Raw genomic sequence first — 23,475 nt, forward strand, 5'->3', positions numbered from 1 at the left:
TAGGTGTATAGAGGCTCATTTCCAGCAACTATCACTCCAGTGTTCTAATGGTACAATGTGTTTGCTCATTGGCTCAGAAGGCTAATTGATGATTAGAAAACCCTTGTGCAATCATGTTCACACATCTGAAAACAGTCTAGCTCGTTACAGAAGCTACAAAACTGACCTTCCTTTGAGCAGATTGAGTTTCTGGAGCATCACATTTGTGGGGTCAATGAAAAGCTCAAAATGGCCAGAAAAACAGAACTTTCATCTGAAACTCGACAGTCTATTCTTGTTCTTAGAAAGGAAGGCTATTCCATGCAAGAAATTGCTAAGAAATTGAAGATTTCCTACAACGGTGTGTACTACTCCCTTCAGAGGACAGCACAAACAGGCTCTAACCAGAGTAGAAAAAGAAGTGGGAGGCCGCGTTGCACAACTAAGCAAGAAGGTAAGCACATTAGAGTCTCTAGTTTGAGAAACAGACGCCTCACAGGTCCCCAACTGGCATCTTCATTAACCCTTTGAGGACCAGGCCCAAATTGACCCAGTGGACCGCGCAAATTTTGATCTTAGTGCTTTCGTTTTTCCCTCCTCCCCTTCTAAGAGCTCCAGCACTTTCAGTTTTCTATCTACAAGCCATGTAAGTGCTTGTTTTTTACAGGAATAGTTGTAATTTGTAATGGCGTCATTCATTTTACCATAACATGTATGACGGAATCCAAATATATTATTTATGAAGATATAAATAGGTGAAATCGTAAGAAAGAATGCAATATGGTAATGTTTGGGGGGTTCCTGTGTCTACGTAATGCACTATATGGTAAAAGCGACATGATACCATTATTCTATAGGTCAGTCTGAACACAACCACATGCAGGTTACACAGATTCTCTAATGTTATATATGTATTTTTTTATGAAATCCTTTTTTTTGGCAATTAAATATTAATAAAATGGGCCTATTGTGACGCTTATAACGGTTTTATTTTTTCACCTACGGGGCTGTATGGGGTGTCATTTTTTTCCGCCATGATCTCTAGTTTTTATTATTACCATATTTGTGAAGATCGGACGTTTTGATCACTTTTTATTGATTTTTTAAAATATATAATGTAACATAAAATCGGTAATCTGCGCACTTTTTCCCCTCTTTTCGTGTACGCCGTTTACTGGTTGCAATGACGCTTGTTATATTTTAATAGATCGGACAATTACGCACGCTACGGTATATTATATGTTTATCTATTTATTCATTTTTATATGTTTTATTTATATAATGGGAAAGGGGGGTGATTTAGACTTTTATTGGGGGAGGGGCTTTGGGGTAGTGTAATAGTGTTTTGAACTTTTTTTTTTACACTTTTGAAGTCCCTTTGGGGGACTTGTACATACACTTGTGTGATTTCTACACTGATGAATGATATGCCATAGGCATAGCATTGATCAGTGTTATCGGCGATCTGCTCATTGAGCCTGCCTGTGCAGGCTCAGTGTAGCAGATCGCCGATCGGACCGCACGGAGGCAGGTGAGAGACCTCTGGCAGTCCGTTTCAACGATCGGGACCCCCGCAGTCACACTGCGGGGGTCCCGATCGGTAAGTGACAGGGGACTCCCCCTGTCACTTACACTTAAACGCCGCGGTCGCGCCGCGATCGCGGCGTTTAAGGGGTTTATGACACGCAGCAGCACGATCGCTGCAGCGTGTCATTACCAGTGAGGTCCCGGCTGCTGATTGCAGCCGGCCCCCACCTGCTACGAAGCGCGCTCCGCTCCGGAGTGCGCTTCATAGCGGGAAAAACACCCAGGACGTAAGGTTACGTCATGGGTCGTCTGGGGACAGACTTCCATGACGTAACCCTACGTCCAGGGTCGTCTAGGGGTTAAATAGTACCCGCAAAAAAACTGTGTCAACATCTACAGTGAAGTGGAGGCTGCGGGATTTTGGGCTTCAGGGCAGAGTGGCAAAGAAAGAGCCATATCTGAGACTGGCCGATAAAAGAAAAAGATTAAGATGGGCAAAAGAACACAGACATTGGACAGAGGAAGACTGGAAAAAAGTGTTGTGGACGGATGAATCCAAGTTTGAGGTGTTTGGATCACAAAGAAGAACGTTTGTGAGACGCAGAACAAATGAAAAGATGCTGGAAGAATGCCTGACGCCATCTGTCATACATGGTGGAGGTAATGTGATGGTCTGGGGTTGGTGCTGGTAAGGTGGGAGATTTGTACAGGGTAAAAGGGATTCTGAATAAGGAAGGCTATCACTCTGCACCGCCATGCCATACCCAGTGGACAGCGCTTGGTTGGAGCCAATTTCATCCTACAACAGGACAATGACCCTAAACACCTCCAAATTGTGCAAGAACTATTTACAGCAGAAGCAACAGATGGTATTCTATCATAGGTAATGGAGTGGCCAGCGCAGTCACCAGATCACCACCCCATTGAGCTGTTGTGGGAGCAGCTTGACCGTATGGTACGCCAGAAGTGCCCATCTAACCAATCCAACTTGTGGGAGCTGCTTCTAGAAGCGTGGGGTGCAACTTCTCCAGCTTACCTTAACAGATTAATAGCTAGAATGCCAAAGGTGTGCAATGCTGGAATTGCTGCAAAAGGTGGATTCTGGGACAAAAGCAAAGTGTGATGTAAGAACAATGTTATTTCAAATACAAATCATTATCTCTAACCTTGTCAATGTCTTGACTCTATTTTCTATTCATTTCACAACGTATGGTGGTGAAGAAGTGTGACTTTTCATGGAAAACACAAAATTGTTTGGGTGACCCCAAACTTTTGAACGGCAGTGTATGTCTTCGAAACGCGTCATATTTGTGCTATATTAATTTTTTGACCTATTAAATTCATTTATTTAAGCTTTTGGCTACTTCTCTTTGTGGACTGCGCTGACGCTGAGTAACAGAAAAACCCTTTTTATTTCGTTTACTTATTGTCTAAATGGGCCTCCTTATTTTGGGAGTATCCCAAAATACAGTCAGTCAGCTTAGCAGTCCCTAGAGGTAGTAGGCCCTTATACAGTGAACCACTACTAAACAGACCTTGGATTTGGATTTGTACCCTGTTGAGGAGTGATATGCATGAGCACCTTCTCACAAAATCCCTATCCCTGGTATATTGAGGTATCACAGGAGGCGCCGGTGCCCGTTTTTTCTTTCTTTTCTCCCTTGTCTTTAATGTTCAGGACATTTATTGGCGGATGTTATTTAGAGGACAGCATCAGTTAATTTAAGTTGTTTACACATAGATTTTTTTTTTATTGTCCTTTCACTGTAATTTACACAACATTGACGGAACTTTAAGAATAGACGCATCCAAAAGGATGTTAAAAAGCGGCCATGTGAGGTGTCATTTTTTGCGCCATGACATGTTCTTTCTATTGGTACCTTGATTGCGCATATGTGACTTTTTGGATAGCTTTTTATTACAATTTTTCTGGATTTGATGCGTCCAAAAATGCACAATTTTGCACTTTCGGATTTTTTTGTTTCCTACGCCGTTTACCGTGCGAGATCAGGATGTGATTAATTAATAGTTCTGGGGATTACGCACGCGGCGATACCAAACATGCTTATTTATTTATTTATAACATGGGAAAAGGGGGGTGATTCAGACTTTTATTAGGGGAGGGGGCTTTTTACTAATAATAACACTTTTTTTTTTTAACTTTTACACTTATACTAGAAGCCCCCCTGGGGTTAGGGTTATTCCCCCTGGGGGACTTCTAGTATAAGTGCACTGATCTCTCATTACGATCTATGCTGCATAGTAATACAGCATAGATCAATGAGATAGGCACTCGATTGCTTCCGGCTGCTGCAGCCGGAAGCAACTGAATCCCGAGTCGGGATCAGCGCCATTACGGGGCAGACCTCGGCCGGGACAAGACACAGGGATCGCTCCTCCGGGACAACGTCCCGGGGGGGGGGGGGGGAGGAGGAACTGCTGCACCAGGGAACGGCTGCATCAGGTAATCAGATGCAGCTGTCATCTTTGACAGCTGCATCCGATTATCTAATTAGCAGGCACGGCGATCGGACCGTGCCCGCTAAAAGCCGCGGCCCGGGCTACATGCGGCACCCGGGACCGCGGCGGTTTAGAGCTCCGAACACCTGTGGGCGGCCCTGGACGTACGGGTACGTCCAGGGTCGCCTAAGGGTTAATAATGAACCAACGGCCATCATTGTAATGGTAAACAATCGCCGTTATTTGATAGTCAAAACAACAGTTGTTATTTAGAGTTTCAAATAACAGCAGCTGAAAATATTAGTGTGAGCATACCCTTGATGTGAGCTTACTCTCTTTGTGGGAGATTTATCAAACATGGTGTAAAGTGAAACTGGCCCAGTTGCCCCTAGCAACCAATCAGATTCCATCTCTCATTTTCCAAAGAGTCTGTGAGGAATGAAAGGTGGAATCTGATTGGTTGCTAGGGGCAACTGGGCCAGTTTCACTTTACACCATGTCTGATAAATCTCCCCCATTTGTTCTTGCGCAGTTACCAACAACCAGAACCAAGTTGTGTTAGAAATACTCTAGGACTCCTAGGGCGCTTACAGGAGCTTTACCATACTGTGTAGTGAGGGGGATCAGTTTGGCCACTTTGGCTGAACCTATATAAAAAAAAAAAAATTGGTTCTGACAAAATTATTTTAACTTTTTTACATGATATAACTTTTAACAGATACCTCGGGCTGGGAATCTATTAAAGGGGTAGTTCAGCAAAAATTTTTTAGTTCAAATCAACTGGTGCCAGAAAATTCCTGAGATTTATTTCTGATAAAAAATCTCAAGTCTTCCAGTACTTATCAGCTGCTGTATGTCCTGCAGTAAGTGGTGTATTCTTTCCAGTCTGGAGAGCAGGAGAGGTTTTCTATGGGGATTTGCTACTGCTCTGGACAGTTCCTGACATGGACAGAGGTGGCAGCAGAGAGCACTGTGTCAGACTGGAAAGAATACACCCCTTCCTGTAGGACATGCAGCAGCTGATAAGTACTGAGAGACTTGAGATTTTTTTCATTGAAGTAAATTACAAATCTCTGGCACTTTTTGACACCAGTTGATTTCAAAGAAAAAAATTTTGGTCAACTAATCCTTTAAGAATAATGAACATTGTGTCCAAACCAAAGCAGAGGTTCAGCCAAACCGAACTTTTGAAACTTTGGAACTTTTGTTCATCTTTAAACATGGACAAAACCGATAAAAAATGTTTCTTCCTATCAACTGATAGACTTGTAAAAAATTATTGACTGAAATCTTTAAATTTTTAAAATTTTACCAGACACCACTAACATGTGAAAGGTTGCTTGAATTTATACGCAGGAAAATCTTTACCATCCACCATACCCAGACATCAGCCACTCTCTGGACTCAAACATAACTGTTCATATGTTGCTGGCCATGGTGAGATTAACAATTCCTTCCATACTTGTTATTATCTATTCAGTCTCCTTACCCCAGTTCTGAGCTGCTGCTTTCTCCTGAAGACACAAAAATCTGTGTGTTAGTTTTTCTCTCTGTCTACCCCTCCCTTCTGAGACAGCTGATGTAAACAAGCCCCTGCACGGCTTTATCTGTAACTTTGTAGCTTCTTTCAATGCTGGGAGGGTTATTATGAGGTCAACTTACTGATGAATTCATTGTTACTTGTTTACATTATCTGTCTCAGAAAAGAGGGGAGAGACAGAGGGAAAATCTCACACACAGATTTTTGTGTCTTCAGCAAAAGTATGGAAGGAAATGTTAGTCTCATCATACAAATGTAAGTTTTGCCCTGAAACTAAAACAGTCCTGAGGGGCGAAGAGATGTAATTTTTTTTCTTTAATAATGATTTATGAAATGATATTTTCTCAGCGTGTTACAGACAGAGCCGACATCTGGCTGCACTAAATATGTAGGAGATTAACATCTCAGCACGCCTGTCATCAGCTCCATAATACCCGTCCATGGAACAGAAAATACTTTATCCAGAAAATAACAGAGCACTGGCCCACCAGCTGCTACAATGTGACTCACTATCATCACCTTGTAGACTTCGAGGGATAATTGCATCTTCTAAAATAACATTATCAGCCGTCTCGCCGCCGTATAAAGTTACAGCTCCCAGTTCTTGCTTTCTCTTTTACCTAATGTGTACAGGAGAGATACACAGCAAAACTAGGGGATTGCTATGTTGGCAGTTATATTCCTTGTATTGTGTGCACATTACCCCCTCACTACAACTTCTCCATATAGTCCATATCCGTGCTTAGGGTGCAATTTCCTAATACGGTGTTATTAAAGTGTCACTGTTGTATTTATTTATTTCTTTTTTTGCAGAAATCAATAGTACAGGCGATTTTACTAAACTTTGTAATTGGGTTTATTAGGCAAACATGCCGTTATCTGCATTCAAAAAGACTTTCCCCAGGTACCCCCCCCCCCTTCCTCCTCTCTCTCATCCACTCCTCAGAATCAGGAAATCTTGACTCTTTTACATCAGTCGAGTCCTGTCTGTTCTATTGAGAGGGGAGGAGGGAGATTAGTCACCAGCAGAGAGCAGAGAACAAGGGATTACACAGCAGGAGCTGTGTGAAAGCCGGTATTCAGAGGTCTGAGAGGTCAGTGCTGACTTCAGAGGAGATAGCCCGGTGATGTAGCTGTAAATTAACTCTTTGTTGTCCTGTTTTGGTGCCTCATCTCCCTCCACCCCTCCTCTCTCTAGGATAACCATGAACACAGGGGGGAGAGCTTCAAACTGCTTTTTCATGATAAAAAATGCATTTTAATAAACCCAATTACAAAGTTTCTTAAAATTGCCTGTACTATTGATTTCTGCAAAAAAAAAATTTAAACAGTGACACTTTAAAGTACTCCAGCTAAAATCGTTTTCTTTTAAATCAACTGGTTTGAGAAAGTTATATGGATTTGCAATTTACTTCTATTTAAAAATCTCCAGTCTTCCAGTACTTGCTGATGTATGTTAGGAATTGTACAGAGCAGTAGCAAATCCCCATAGAAAACCTTTCTGCCAGTAGTGCTCACACAGGTCCTTCCTTTCCCTCAGTTCTCTGACGAATCACAGCACAGCACATACTCATCTTTGCTATGCCATGGCATAGTGCTAGTGAAAGTACACTAAACACTCCGGCACTGTGCTGGGCTGATGGTTTTGAAGGTTCACTACTATAGATGTGTATGGAAGGAGAAGGAGTTAGTGATGCACCAGATTATCAAGGTGATGTGTGAGCAGACAGGAAGAAACAGCAGCTGAGAAGTGGAAGAAGCACTGTGGACATATTGGGGGAGATTTATCAAACATGGTGTAAAGTAAAACTGGATCAGTTGCCCCTAGCAACCAATCAGATTCCACCTTTCATTTTCCAAAGAGTCTGTGAGGAATGAAAGGTGGAATCTGATTGGTTGCTAGGGGCAACTGAGACAGTTTGGGGGAGATTTATCAAATATGGTGTAAAGTGAAACTGGCTCAGTTGCCCCTAGCGACCAATCAGATTCCACCTTTCATTCCTCACAGACTCTTTGGAAAATGAAAGGTGGAATCTGATTGGTTGCTAGGGGCAACTGAGCCAGTTTCACTTTACACCATGTTTGATAAATCTCCCCCACAGTATACAGCAGGATATACACTGATATTTAAAGGGTCGCTGTCACCATAAAGAACTTTTGACATGTCACAGAAACATGTCAAAAGTTTTGATCGGTCCGGGTCTGAACACTCCATTCATGAGAAGCAGTCACTAAGTGTGGTCCTCTCCTGGCTCTGTGTCACGTGATCAGTCAGGCTCTGACTGATAGTCAATAAAAGTCTATGGAGCCTAACTGATTTTGCTGACACAGAGCAGGGAGCGGACTGCGCTGGTTCTCATGATCGGTATGGATCTGGACCTGGGCCAATCAAAACCTTTGACATGTCTCTCTGACATGTCAAAAGTTTTTTATGAAGACTAATGAAGACTAATACTGCCACCCCCTTACTTTTTCTTCACTTCATGAGTGGACAGTGTCACCTGGGCGTGGCTTCAAGGCAGTTGGGCTCCATCTCCTGGCTGGGAGAGAGGGCCCAACTGCCAGAAAGCCCCACCCAGGTGACCCTGTCTACTGATGAAATGAAGTGATTGTAGACAGAAAGAAGACACAGACAAGTTCTATACAGGTATATATCGAATATGCAGGATCCAAGCTTGTGTATAGCGCGGAGAACCGCACACATAGTAAGGGGGTGACTATTTCACTTTAAGAAACAGCTGCCCAGAGCTTTGTGGCTGATGAGAGATGAGAGGGAAGTTGTGATTTAGTTTCAGGAACATTGTAGGTTGTGCAGGCACACTTGCTCAGTTTGCAGGTACATAGCCTAGAGTTTTCTTAAAGGGGTTATCCAGCGCTACAAAAACATGGCCACTTTTGCCCCACTCTTGTTTCCAATTCAGGTGTAGTTTGCAATTAAGCTCCATTTACTTCAATGGAACCGAGTTCCAAACCCCACCCAATCTGGAGACAAGAGAGGGGGAAAGTGGCCACGTTTTTGTAGCGCTGGATAACCCCTTTAAGCTCTCCCCCATAGCATTTGATAAGAACCATCTCTCACATATGGGTTTTGTCCTGCTCTAGCTATTACCAGAGACATATTTTCCCTAACAACAGGCAGTGAACAGAAGACCCCTATTAAGGACGGCAGTACTGGCCAAGACTTTACAGCTGTTTTTTCTGGGATAAGGAGCCACTTTTGGTAAATAAGGTGATTTATTAACATGTTAAGAATCAAATGGCTGTATCCATGTTTTCCAGCACTGGGAGTCAAATGTCGAGTGTGGACGAACGTTGCCAAACCCAAACTTTTGCCAAGTCCGCTCAACACCTCTTTTTTTTTTTTTACTATAGATTATAGGATTGTGGGGAAAAACTTGAAATATTAATTTAGGAGCCCAACAAAATTAAAAAGCTAGGCCCATTAAAGTAGCATCTTCATAGTCTGTCGTCTTTATAATCTGTATAGTTTGTAGGAAAGAAGGGAACGGGGGGACATGATGAAAACCTTTAACCTTTAGGGGACACAGCCAGTTTTAATTTTTGCGCTTTCGTTTTTCCCTCCTCGTGTATATAAGGCCATAGCGCCTGCATTTTTCCACCTAGAGACCCAAATGAGCCCTTATTTTTTGCGCAACTAATATTGTACTTTGCTATGGCAGATGTAATTTTTGCCTAAAATGTGCCGGGAAACCAGAAAAAAATTATATGTGTGGTGAAATTGAAAAAAAAAATGTTTTTTTTTTTTATTTGGGGGGGGGGGGGGGGGTTTTTTTTACTCCGTTCGCCCTGGGGTAAAACTGACTCGTTATATATGTTCCTTAAGTTGTTACAATTACAACGATATGTAACATGTATAACTTTTATTTGATTTGATGGCTTGTAAAAAATTAAAACCTTTTAAAATATATGTTCCTTAAAATGGCTCCATTCCCAGGCTTATAGCGCTTTTATCCTTTGGTCTATGGATCTGTGTGAGGTGTCATTTTTTGCGCCATGATGTGATCTTTCTATCGGTACCTTGATTGCGACTTTTTGATTGCTTTTTATTACAATTATTCTGGATTTGATGCGACCAAAAATGCGCAATTTTGCACTTTGGGATTTTTTTACGCTGACGCCGTTTACCGTGTGAGATCAGGAATGTGATTAATTAATAGTTTGGGCGATTACGCACGCGGCGATAGCAAACATGTTTGTTTATTAATTAATTTATTTATTTTTATTTATAAAATGGGGAAAGGGGGGTGATTCAGACTTTTATTAGGGGAGGGGGTTTTGTGTTATTAAAAATACATTTTTCTTTTACTTTACACATATACTAGAAGCCCCCCTGGGGTTAGGGTTATATACCCTGGGGGACTTCTAGTATGTGCACTATGATCTCTCATAGAGATCCATGCAGTATAGTTATACTGCGTGAATCCATGAGATCGGTGTTCTATTGCTTTTGGCTGCTGCAGCCAAAAGCAATAGAATGCCGAGCCGGGATCAGCGCCATTACGGCGCAGACCCCGGCCCGGGATGGATGCGGGGATCGCCCCCCCGCAATCGCACCGCAGGGGGGCGATCCCCCCACTAGACCAACAGGGATGGAGATGAGCAAGTATTTAGAAGCAGCTGTCAACTTTGACAGCTGCTTCTAAGTACTTAATTAGCACGGCGATCGGACCGTGCCCGCTAATAGCCGCGATCCAGGGCTACATGCGGCACCCGGGATCGCGGCAGTTCAGAGGGGGGGTTGCCGCGCGATCCCCCTCTGAACTCCCATAGCGGCACGAGGACGTTCAGTAAAGTCCTGGTGCAGCTATGGGTTAAAAGGGTTATCCAGTGCTACAAAAATATGGTCACTTTTGCACCACTCTTGTCTCCAGATTGGGTGGGGTTTTGAAATGAATTTCCATTTAAGTAAATGGAGCTTAATTGGAAACCTCATCTGAACTGGAGACAAGAGAGGGGAAAAGTAGCCATGTTTTTGTAGCGCTGGATAACCCCTTTATGTATGTTAAAGGACTAAATAGGGTTCAGTTTTTTAGTTAAAAAAAACTGAATTCAAGAACAAGAGGACGCAGTGAGAGGGTAGTTGGGGGAAAGATCAGAAGAAACAAGAGAAAATATTACTTTAATGAAAGAGAAGTAGATGCTTGGAGTAAACTTCCAGCAGATGTGGTTGGTAAATCTACAATACATGACTATAAACCTGCCTAGTATATAAGTGGTGTATGCCCCGGTGATGTTGTGTCGGAGGATCGGCCGGTCACTTGCTAGATGGTGATGTGTGACGCCACTCTGGTGGTGGTTGGCAGAGATTATTTTGTGACGCCAGTGCCAGTTGGGCACACAGGTGTGATGGCACGCCTGCTTCTAGTTTAGAAGGCCGGTTGTACCCTTTTTCCCTGTGGTCAGTGTCCTGCCGGGCTGCTACGGCGTCCCTTGGGATAGTGTAGTCACGGATGGCCAGAGTGGTGCAGTGACCTTCCCAGACTATTGGAACTTCCACCCACAGAAAGGGGAAATGTCCCAAGGATGTAGTGTACATTGTGTCGGTGTGGGTTGAAGAATCACAGAGTCTTTTTATCATAAATAAGTTTGGTTTTACTTGGAAGGTACTTGTGTGCAGCAAGTTATACAGCTTTACTTTGACAAGATAAGTTACACTTGATAGTTCCCTTAATAAAACACTAGATAAGACACCGGATAGTGCAATAACCAGATCTGCAGTAGGAATGTAGTAGAGAGCACAGTCGTGCTGACTGAGTAGCGTGTTAAGTGATACAAAGAAGCAGAGCAGCAGAGAGGAGGATGTTGTGAGAGTCTCAACCCAAGTAGTACTGTGCTCTGCCGGGATGTTGGAGGATGAGGTAGAAGAATACTTAGAAGAAGAAGAAGAAAAAGAAGAAGAAGAAGAAGAACAGAATACTTGTGCTAGGGCTGGGTATATGGCCAAAAAATAAAATCTCGATTTTTAAAAAATTTTGGACGATTCTCGATTTAAATCTCGATTTTTTTGTTTTTGCTAAATAAATAGGACATTTTTCTCCCTGCAGCATCAGATACGATTTTATTGACGTTTGAGACAACTATATTGTTTCCCAGTGTAACAGTGCTCCTCCTGTGCCCCCATGTAGTAGACAAACACATTGTGTGCCCCATATAAGTAGTTTTCCCAAATATGTGCCCTATGTACTCTGTGCCCCCACTGTTACGGCCGCGGCGGCGTCCCGCGTTCCGGGCCGCCGCCGCGACCGCTACCTGCCCTATGCAGCAGCCGGTGTCCATAGTCGGGGACCCGGCGCTGCTGTCACCTCGGCCCCGGGGGGCGCCTCACCTCTCCACGCTCCTGTCTCCCGCTGTGCCGGCCGGCGCGCGCGTCCCCGCCTCCTAGGGCGCGCGCGCGCCGGCTGTCTCAGATTTAAAGGGGCAGTGCGCTCCTAATTGGTAGTTGCACCCAATCACTCCCCTATAAATCCCAGCATGCCCTGTCCTTAGTGTTGGAGCCTCTACATGCTTCCCATAGCGTTTGGCCCAGCCCCCTGTTGTTCCTGAGTCCTATCTGTTACCTGGTCCCAGTCCCTGTTCCTGAGTCCTATCCGTTACCCGGTCCCTAGTCCCTGTTCCTGGTTCCTGTTTCCCTGTCACTCCATCTGTTCCTGCGTTCAGCCTGTCACGTGCGCTCTCACCTGCAGACCTTTGCCAGTGCCATCTCCTGCCTACTGCTCCTGCCACGCCTCGCCTGCCGTCACCAGCAACCAAGCCAGGGGTAGCGACCTGGGGGTCGCCTGCCGCAGCAAGTCCATCCCGCCTTGCGGCGGGCTCTGGTGAAAACCAGCGGCCCCTTAGACTCCGCTCCCTGGTGAGGTTTGTGCCAGCGCTGGTGCCGGTCCAGTGGATCCACTACTCCAGGCGTTACAGTAGGCTCCAACCATGGATCCCGGCGAGGTGCCAGATCTCCGTGACGTCGCCAGAGTGGTCGCGCAACAGGCTCAACAAATCCAGAAACAGTCACAGCAGATCCAGCAACTCACTGCCGCCTTACAGCAGCAGACTACTGCCCAGCGCACACCATCTCCTGACGCTGCTTCTTCACTCCGACTGGCCCTCCCAAGCAAGTACTCTGGGGACTCTAAGTTGTGCAGAGGATTCCTGACTCAGTGCACCATGCACATTGAACTTTTGAGTAGTCAGTTTTCCACCGAGCGCTCTAAAGTGGCTTTCATCATCAGCCTATTAGAGGGTAGAGCCCTGGCCTGGGCCACGCCACTGTGGGACCGAGATGATCCTGTTGCTGCCAATCTCCGGGCCTTCCTATTCGAGTTTCGCTCCGTCTTTGAGGAACCTGCCCGTGCTTCTTCAGCCGAGACTGCTCTCCTCAACCTCTCTCAAGGCAGCTCCTCTGTTGGTGACTACGCCATCCAGTTCCGCACCCTGGCAGCTGAATTGGACTGGAACGAGGCCGCCCTATTGGCCACCTTCAAGAAGGGCCTGTCTAGTCGTGTGAGAGACGTGCTCGCTGCCCGAGACCTGCCTACCTCCCTGAACGAACTCATTCTACTGGCCACCCGAGTTGATACTCGTTTTTCGGAGAGGGAGGAGGAGGTTCGGCATGAACATTTACTAACCCGTTCCCGTCGCCATCCCCAGCTGGCGCCAGTTTTCCAGAATCCTGACCTTTCGATGTCCCAACCCTCTCCTGAGATTCCTATGCAGGTGGAACGGGCTCACCTGACGCCTGATGAAAGAATCCGGCGCCTGGAGCAGAATCTCTGTCTCTATTGCGGTGGTTCCGATCACTTCCGGCTGGGATGTCCCCTACGTCCCCAAACATCCGGAAAATGCTCGCACCTAGGTCCGGTGGGACAGGTGTCCCTAGGTGTAAATGCCACCATTCCAAGTCTGTCTATGCCAGTTTCCATCCGGACTCCCTCAGGACAAAATCATCTGACTACTGCCTTCCTCGATTCTGGGTCAGCAGGCAGTTTTATTGCGGCAACATTGGTCCAAAGATGGCGGCTACCCGTGACCCGACTAGCCAGGCCCCTGACTATCTCCTCGGTCACGGGCGAAATTCTTACCGACCGTGTGTACTACCAGACCGCATCTTTAGTCCTCCAGGTGGGTCCTTCACATCAAGAGGAGATATCCTTCTACGTTCTGCCCCATTCTTCCCCCGCGGTCCTCCTGGGACTCCCGTGGCTACAAGAACATGCCCCTCAGCTGGACTGGAGAACCGGGGAGATTCTCAGTTGGGGTCAGGACTGTTCCCACCAGTGTCTCAAGTCACCTCAGACCAAGTGTATTTTGTCATTTCCTGTCCCGGCCAAGCCTCTATCCGGCCTACCGGCAGAAGACCAAGACTCGGCGGATGCCTTCTCTGCCGAGGTGTACCCTCTCCCCGTACCCAAGACTAAGGTCGTGTCCTCTCACCACCGGAAGAACTTACAGAAGGTCCCTTGCCACGTTATACCGCCTGATCGCCTAGTACCAGTCGTCACCTCCACTCTTCAGAGAGTACCCCCCGGAAAGACTCATGTTCACCCTGCGCTTCGAAGAGGTATTTTGAACTGGGGACATTCCTCGTTGGAGGCCGGGCACCCGGGAGTCCGTAAGACCGGCCAACGGATCTCTCGCCACTCCTGGTGGCCCAGCCTATCCCAAGATGTCAAAGACTTTGTGGCTTCCTGTGCCATTTGCAGGCAAGAAAGAGGGGGAGGCCAAAGGGGGGGGGTACTGTTACGGCCGCGGCGGCGTCCCGCGTTCCGGGCCGCCGCCGCGACCGCTACCTGCCCTATGCAGCAGCCGGTGTCCATAGTCGGGGACCCGGCGCTGCTGTCACCTCGGCCCCGGGGGGCGCCTCACCTCTCCACGCTCCTGTCTCCCGCTGTGCCGGCCGGCGCGCGCGTCCCCGCCTCCTAGGGCGCGCGCGCGCCGGCTGTCTCAGATTTAAAGGGGCAGTGCGCTCCTAATTGGTAGTTGCACCCAATCACTCCCCTATAAATCCCAGCATGCCCTGTCCTTAGTGTTGGAGCCTCTACATGCTTCCCATAGCGTTTGGCCCAGCCCCCTGTTGTTCCTGAGTCCTATCTGTTACCTGGTCCCAGTCCCTGTTCCTGAGTCCTATCCGTTACCCGGTCCCTAGTCCCTGTTCCTGGTTCCTGTTTCCCTGTCACTCCATCTGTTCCTGCGTTCAGCCTGTCACGTGCGCTCTCACCTGCAGACCTTTGCCAGTGCCATCTCCTGCCTACTGCTCCTGCCACGCCTCGCCTGCCGTCACCAGCAACCAAGCCAGGGGTAGCGACCTGGGGGTCGCCTGCCGCAGCAAGTCCATCCCGCCTTGCGGCGGGCTCTGGTGAAAACCAGCGGCCCCTTAGACTCCGCTCCCTGGTGAGGTTTGTGCCAGCGCTGGTGCCGGTCCAGTGGATCCACTACTCCAGGCGTTACACCCATATAGTATAGGCGATCTTCTTTGTGCCTTCATCTAGGTAGGGAGTAGTAGTGAGGGTATAGTGGATAAGGGGTGTAATAGTACAGGTAAAGATGAGGAGTGTGGTAGTAGTACAGGTATAGATGATGGGTGTAGTAGTACTACTGAGGGGGTATGGGGTGGACTGGGGGTCACTGAGTGGGTATGGGGCAGGCTGGGGGTCACTGAGGGGTATGAGGCAGGCTGGGGGTCACTGAGGGGTATGAAGCAGGCTAAGGGTCACTGAGGGGTATGGGGCAGGCTGGGGGTCACTGAGGGGTATGAGGCAGGCTGGGGGTCACTGAGGGGTATAAGGCAGGCTGGGGGTCACTGAGGGGTATGGGGCAGGCTGGGGGTCACTGAGGGGTATGGGGCAGGCTAAGGGTCACTGAGGGGTATGGGGCAGGCTGGGGGTCACTGAGGGGTATGAGGCAGGCTGGGGGTCACTGAGGGGTATGGGGCAGGCTGGGGGTCACTGAGGGGTATGGGGCAGCTGAGGGGACACTGAGGGGTATGGGGCAGGCTGGGGGTCACTGAGGGGTATGAGGCAGGCTGGGGGTCACTGAGGGGTATGGGGCAGGCTGGGGGTCACTGAGGGGTATGAGGCAGGCTGGGGGTCACTGAGGGGTATGGGGCAGGCTGGGGGTCACTGAGGGGTATGGGGCAGCTGAGGGGACACTGAGGAGTATGGGGCAGGCTGGGGGTCACTGAGGGGTATGAGGCAGGCTGGGGGTCACTGAGGGGTATGAGGCAGGCTGGGGGTCACTGAGGGGTATGGGGCAGGCTGGGGGTCACTGAGGGGTATGGGGCAGCTGAGGGGACACTGAGGGGTATGGGGCAGGCTGGGGGTCACTGAGGGGTATGGGGCAGGCTGGGGGTCACTGAGGGGTATGGGGCAGGCTGGGGGTCACTGAGGGATATGAAGCCGGCTGGGGGTCACTCAGGGGTATGGGGCAGCTGAGGGGACACTGAGGGGGTATGGGGCACCTGAGGGGGTATGGGGCAGCTGAGGGGACACTGAGGGGGTATGGGGCAGCTGAGGGGACACTGAGGGGGTATGGGGCAGCTGAGGGGACACTGAGGGGGTATGGGGCAGCTGAGGGGACACTGAGGGGGTATGGGGCAGCTGAGGGGGACTAGGCAGGCGTGGTAAAGTGTCAGGACTGCGCGGTGAGGTGCAGGGCCGGCAGTCAGGAGAGATGTGGTACCGGCGGCTCCAGCCTCTTCACAGAGCCGCGGCTGACCTCTCCCGCCCCTTACACGTTAGTGCCGCGCTGAGCTGCGTCCCGCTCTCTTACTGTCACACGTGCAGGTCCCGTTCTGTGGAGGAGGCGGCAGGGATCGCAGCAGAAGGAGAGAACGTCGCTGCGGGTCCTGGAGCTGTACAGCGGGCAGCGACGTTCTCTCCTTCTGCTGCGATCCCTGCCGCCTCCTCCACAGAACGGGACCTGCACGTGTGACAGGAAGAGAGCGGGACGCAGCTCAGCGCGGCACTAACGTGTAAGGGGCGGGAGAGGTCAGCCGCGGCTCTGTGAAGAGGCTGGAGCCGCCGGTACCACATCTCTCCTGACCGCCGGCCCTGCACCTCACCGCGCCGTCCTGCAACTCTCTCCGGACCCGACACTTTACCGCGCCGCCCGCAATGATTTTTTGTGAAAATCGAATTTACGATTTTCACAAAAAATCAAATCGATTCTAACTGTCTGGGCGATTAATCGAATTAATTCGATTAATCGCCCAGCCCTAACTTGTGCCCATGTATAGACTTTTCTTCACACCTTATGCCCACCAGATTTGGGAGACCCATCCTAGAGGGTGACATAAGGCCCAGACCTTGTTACCTGGGATGAGCGGAATGCTGAGGGCTCCCTGCTGACAACCGCGCTGTGAGATAGAGTTCCTAGGCTTATCGCAACTTTGCTCTATCCGGATCAGTTCCTAGCTTACTGCTGTCTGTGGATACTGTCCTGCTCTGTGACTCTCCTAGTTCACGGCGTGGGTAGAGGTTGTCTCTGAATTGTCCTCTCTTGAGGGGGGCCTAACACTGCATAGTGTTGTGTAGCGTCACTAAGAAGAAAACTGTTAGCTGTGTCCTGTCTGATGTCCTACCCATACGGGGTTCTGACTAAGACTGAACTACTCTTCCTGTCTCCCACATGACTTCCTTCCTTCTAAAGTGCGCTGTGAGTGGGTGAAGAGTGCAATAGAAAAAGTAAAGAGAGAGGTGATAGAAGAGAGGAAGAACAGATTCCTATAGGTTCACAGACCCATGTGACATTCAAATAAACAACAACCCTTTACACACTTCAGCCGTGCAGCACCTGAATACACATATCTAATACAGCGACATCTAGTGGTGAAACTTTATAATCACCTTCATCACCACTGACTAACAATAAGTACAGACTTTTTCGAAGGGTGTAACCAATAGCAACACCCATGGTGGGACACCACATATACATATATCTATCCTAACATAAAAAGAAGGGAAATACTAATAGGGCAGACTGGACCCAGTAGTCTTTTGCTGCCGACAATCTTCTATGTTTCTATAGACGTTTCTGGTTGTTTTGGGGAGTAAATACATATAAATTTTTCTTAAACTGTTTTAAGAAAAAAAATTCTTTTCATACCAAACTTCATCCTTCTGTATGACCACAATGATGATGGCCGTGTATGTTTGTGTCCGTGTTATGTAACATTTGATTGGGTTTAATCTGTTCCTACACACAGAACAATGTCTGCTTTTCCATCCAAGTGTGAAGCGGTTTCCACAATGTACATGCTTCTCATCGGGTTATGTAACATCGTTAACTTGTTTTGCAAATGTAAAATTTGTTGCCGGACGGATAAGAAAATTATTTGAATGTTGTTTATTAGGGAGATGGAATAAGGAACCTGAATGTGGACGGATGATAATGATGTTCACTCCGACTGTAATAGCATTTGCATTTACAATGTAATAATAAGAATATTCTATGAGTGACATAAAAATAACTGACCTAGGAGGACTTGTGCAGCTATCTACTCCAAGCAAGGATAGGGTTAGATAATGCTTAAAGGGGTATTCCTTTAAAACCTAAAGCCTGTAGCTGCCCCTTGGAGCTATTCTGATGGTGCCAGTCCTCACTGTCATTGCTTCAATTTCTCTATACCAACAAGCAGCCAACTATTTAATGTGTACTGTAGTCTCCCGACTCTCCCCGGTAGATAAAGTTGGGGGGCGAGATGATTTGAGTAAGTTGAATTTCAACAGCCCCATTTTTTGGGGTGTCTGGCAGTGGCTTAACCTTACCGCACCCAATGGAGATAGATGTCAGATGAGAATAGCAATGGAGACAAAGCTAATACTCAAGTATCATCCAATGGGTTATACAGTGAGTGATTAGAGTATTAGTTTTAGTCTTGACTTCAAAGCTATACAGGATTACCATCCATTGGGTAATATGGTGATTGATTAGAGTCTTAGTCTTCACTGCTTTTGTCTAGTACTATCTAATATTGTGATTTATTAGAGTATTAATATTAGTCTTGTTTGTGGTGCTATACTTGAGTATCATCCAATGGATAATATAGTGATTGATTAGGGTAATGGTGCATTTACACAAACAGATTTATCTGACAGATATTTGAAGCCAAAGACAGGAACAGACTATAAACAGGAAACAGGTCATAAAGGAAAGACTGAGATTTCTCCTCTTCTCAAATCCATTCCTGGCTTTGGCTTAAACAATCTGTCATATAAATCTGTGTAAACGCACCATTAGGGTCTATTTACACAGAAAGATTATCTGACAGATTATCTGCAAAAGATTTGAAGCCAAAGCCAGAAACAGACTATAAACAGAGATCAGGTCATAAGGGAAAGCCTGAGATTTTTCCTCTTTTGAAATCCATTCCTGGCTTTGGCTTTAAATCTGTCAGATAATCTTTCTGTGTAAATAGACCCTTTTATGCTACATTTACACGTAACGATTATCGGACAAAGTTTTGCGATAACGATCGAATTCGGACGATAATCGTACGTGTAGACGCGGTGAACGATCGATAAATCGTTCATTTTGATCTTTTAACATGTTCTTAAATCGTCATTCGCAAAACATTCGCCAGTCGTTCACTGATTTTACCTATGTGTGAGATGGGCTCAGCGGCGTAGCTACAGTGGTCGCAAGGGTCGCAATTGCGACCTGGCCCGCCAGTCAGAGGGGCCCGACCGCCCTCCCTTGCCACTTCACGATCTAACCAACCTTGTGCAGCTGCTTCTATCGTATACAGGCTGCTGCCGCTACACGGGAGACGCTGGAGCCGATTGGGGGCCTGAGGTCCCTGCCCCCTGTATGTCTGACAATCTGCCTGGACGCTTGAGCGGCCGGCTGCAGAGCTGAGGACCCTCACAGGATGAGTCAGAGATCGCACATCCCCCCTCCTCTCCTCCACTGAAGCAGGGGGCTGGTCATGTGCAGGACTCACCTCCTCATAAGCAGCTGTCGGGACTGGAGGGAGGAGGAAGCATCATCATCAGAGTGAGTGGGTCGGGTGCTGTGTATCTGCTGTATCAGCCTGTCAGGTCTGTCGGGCTCCTGCACTCTGTCCTGATCAGGCTTCCTCCCCCTGGACTGGAGCAGACACACTCAGGGGCAGGAGGTCACAACTCCAGAGCTCTTTAGGGGGATTTATCATGAGTTTCCTCAGTAGTAGCTACAAGTACTATACAGCTGCTACTGAGTTCACAGAATGAATCCACTTTTTCCCTGTCCCCTCCAGTTCCCTCCCTGCTGCACAAAATCTCCATGTAGCCCTTACCTATGATATCTTATTCTCTATAAACAGCTGCATGGAGGGTTTATTGATCACCACTTGTCCAGCACCAGAAAACTTGGAGTTTCCTCTGTTAAATATTTCACGCCACCTATACACAGCCAGGCAGGTGGAAGTCAGCCTTTAAAAAGTGTTTTTCTATCATACAAAATATTGCTAGGAAAGCAATCACTTCCCCCGCCCGCCCTCTCAAAACTGCAGTGGGTGACAACTTTTCTGGGCAATAAGAAATCACCTTGCATCCCAATTCTACAGTGGACTGAGCTGTGTGAGGTGCATTTGTCGTGTGCTCATCTGTACTTATCTGTACTATTTTAGAGTATGTTCACACAGCGTATGAGACCGGCCATTCCGTGATCTCTGAAAAGATCATCCCGGACGGTACTGCAGGCTGGGTGATCTTTCCGGCCGCAGTGTTCTATTGTGGGCGCATCAGCACGCGCCCGCATCAGAACACCTCATAGCACACAATGAAGCCGGAGACGCTCACTTCATTGTGTGAACTGACAGGTCTTTTTCAGTAATTCAGTAAATTGCAGCCGCAGAAAACTGTCAGTCAGTTGTTTGTGGCGCTGTATGGTATCCCGGCTGGAGTGTATACTATGTGTGTACGCTCCAGCCAGGATCCCATAGAAGACACTAGGCAGTGTTCCACCCGTACAAAGTACGGCCATTGTTGCCGGTGATCGGAGCGGCGGGGGCAGCGATCGAGCCGGCGCAGGGGGCTACGGATGAGCGGGGGGCCAGGCTGCGAGCGGGGGCCGGGCGGCGGGTGGGGCTGCGGGCGGCGCGCGGCCGGACTATCGCGCGGTGACTGTTTACACGGAACAATCGGCAAATTTTTTGCAATTGGCGAACGACGATTTATGAACATGTTAAAAGATCAAAATGAACGATTTTTCGATCGTTCGCCGCATTTACACGTACGATTATCGTTCGAATTCGATCGTTATCGCGAAAATTTGCCCGATAATCGTTTCGTGGAAACGTAGCATTAGGATTCATTTATACTGAAAGATTATCTGACAGATTATCTGCCAAAGATTTGAAGCCAAAGCCAGAAACAGACTATAAACTGAGATGAGGCTTTGGCATTCCTGGCTTTGGCTTTAAATCTTTGGCAGATAATCTGTCAGATAATTTTTAAATGGACCCATATATTTGTAAATTGACCCATATAAGGGTCCTATTAGACAAAGAGATTTTTAACAATTAATAATAAACGATCGCAAACGAGATTGTTTATTGTTAACCTTAAATCGTTCACCATATTACACAGAACAATAGTCGTTACTATGATCCTTTACTCCATCTGATCCCAGCAAAAGAAGAAACGATGTGCAATTACACTGAACAATTAGTGAACAAATGTGCAACTACGGTGAACGATTAACAATGATTTTAGGGTCAGATCTAAATGAATGATCAATGACACACGAACGATCTTCCGATCTTTGCCTGCAATTACACGGGACGATTATCGTTTAAATTTGAATGATATAACGATTTTCCGCACGATAATTGTTCCGACTAAGTGCCCTTAGTCTTCAGAGCTCTACTCGAGTACCATCTAATGTATAATATGGTGATGGATTAAAGTATTAATCTTTGGTGCTATATTTCAGTACCATCTAATGGATATTATAGTGATTGATTAGAGTATTAGTCCTCTGTGCTATACTCGAGTACCATTTAATGCAGGGCTGGGGAACCTCCGGCCTGCGGGCTGCATCCTGCCCCTGAGACCTCACGATGCGGCCCGCGGCTCCCCTTTGATGTGCGCCGCTCTGGTGGGGCAGGAGCCGGCATACACAGCATCTTTCTGTGTCTGTGACAGCTGCCAGACACAGGAGGATGCTGGGAGTTAACTAGGCTACTAGGGACAGACACTGGGGGCTAACTAGGCTACCAAGGACATGACTGGGGGGGGGGGGGGTAATTAGGCTACCAGGGACATGCCTGGGGGGGGGGTTAACTAGGCTACCAGGGACATGACTGTGGGGGGGGGGGGGGGTTAATTAGACTACCAGGGACATGCCTGGGGGGGGGGGGTTAACTAGTCTACCAGGGACATGACTGGGGGGGGGGGGTAATTAGGCTAGCAGGGACATGCCTGGGGGGGTTAACTAGGCTAGCAGGGACATGACTGGGGGGGGGGGAATTAGGCTACCAGGGACATGACTGGGGGGGTTAACTAGGCTAGCAGGGACATGACTGGGGGGGGGGAGGGGTTAACTAGGCTAGCAGGGACATGACTGGGGGGGGGGGGTTAATTAGGCGACCAGGGACATGACTGGGGGGGGGGGGGTTAACTAGGCTACCAGGTACATGGCTGGGGGGTTAATTAGGCTAGCAGGGACATGACTGGGGGGGGAGGGGTTAACTAGGCTAGCAGGGACATGACTGGGGGGGGGGTTAATTAGGCGACCAGGGACATGACTGGGGGGGGGGTTAATTAGGCGACCAGGGACATGACTGGGGGGGGGGGGAATTAGGCGACCAGGGACATGACTGGGGGGGTTAACTAGGCTACCAGGGACATGACTGGGGGGGGGGAGGGGTTAACTAGGCTAGCAGGGACATGACTGGGGGGGGGGGTTAATTAGGCGACCAGGGACATGACTGGGGGGGGGGGGGGTTAACTAGGCTACCAGGTACATGGCTGGGGGGTTAATTAGGCTACCAGGGACATGACTGGGGGGGGGGGAGGGGTTAACTAGGCTAGCAGGGACATGACTGGGGGGGGGGTTAATTAGGCGACCAGGGACATGACTGGGGGGGGGGGGGTTAACTAGGCTACCAGGTACATGGCTGGGGGGTTAATTAGGCTACCAGGGACATGACTGGGGGGCGTTAACTAGGCTACCAGGGACAAGACTAGGGGTTGTAACTAGGCCTACCAGAGGTATCACTGGGGGTTAGCTAGACTACAAGGGGCATCACTGGGGGTCAACTACGATAGCAGGGGAACTAGAGGAACAATACTTTGCCTTGCTCAGGGTGCTGCAAACCCACGCTACTAACTGCCACGCACAGTATGCGGCTCTCGAATGATTTTTTTAATGCCCGACCGGCCCTCGACATGGAAAAGGTTCCCCATCCCTGATCTAATGGATATTATGGTCATAGATTAGAGTATTAGTCCTCAGTGCTATACTCGAGTACCATCTAATGGATATTATGGTGATGGATTGGAGTATTAGTCTTCGGTGCTATACTCGAGTACCATCTAATGGATATTATGGTGATTGATCAGATTGCTGAGACATTAACTACTATTAATGGTTACGAGGTTGGGATGGAATTTGTTATGTGAAGGTGGAGCGCAGCTTCAGACAAACATCATGACACTCCTAGAAACCTTTTAATAGTGTCATTTTCTTAATCACCTCTTCCACTTCTATATTAATCTGTTTCCTATTAACCCCTGAGTTACCAGGACTGTGCGGCCTCATCGTCTCTGTAACTCTGACTGACAAATGATCACACTTCTTCTTTGAAGAATACTCGTGACCCGTAAGCCCCGCAACATATGCCAATCCAAAGAGCGCCCATCCAAAGTCATAATGTACCGAACGTATTAGGATGCCCAATGGTGGTATACAGAAGCGGTCTTTGGCACCAAGCACCCCAAGCAATCGCTTGGGGCCCCCAACATCCAGGGGGGCCCCCA

The 23,475-nt window shown here is 47.9% G+C and overlaps 1 protein-coding gene across 1 annotated transcript in view; it reads left to right on the plus strand.

Moving 5' to 3' along the window:
• The first annotated feature begins 8,092 nt into the window (after positions 1–8,092).
• The window catches only part of THNSL1 (threonine synthase like 1), a 101,307-nt gene continuing 85,924 nt past the window's right edge, over positions 8,093–23,475 (plus strand). The window contains exon 1 of the mRNA XM_069959088.1: positions 8,093–8,153. The gene's annotated coding sequence lies outside the window, so the exon portion shown is untranslated. The remainder of the gene's footprint in view (positions 8,154–23,475) is intronic.

Source organism: Dendropsophus ebraccatus, chromosome 2 (genome assembly GCF_027789765.1).
Source record: "Dendropsophus ebraccatus isolate aDenEbr1 chromosome 2, aDenEbr1.pat, whole genome shotgun sequence".
Classification (NCBI taxonomy): Eukaryota; Metazoa; Chordata; class Amphibia; order Anura; family Hylidae; genus Dendropsophus; species Dendropsophus ebraccatus.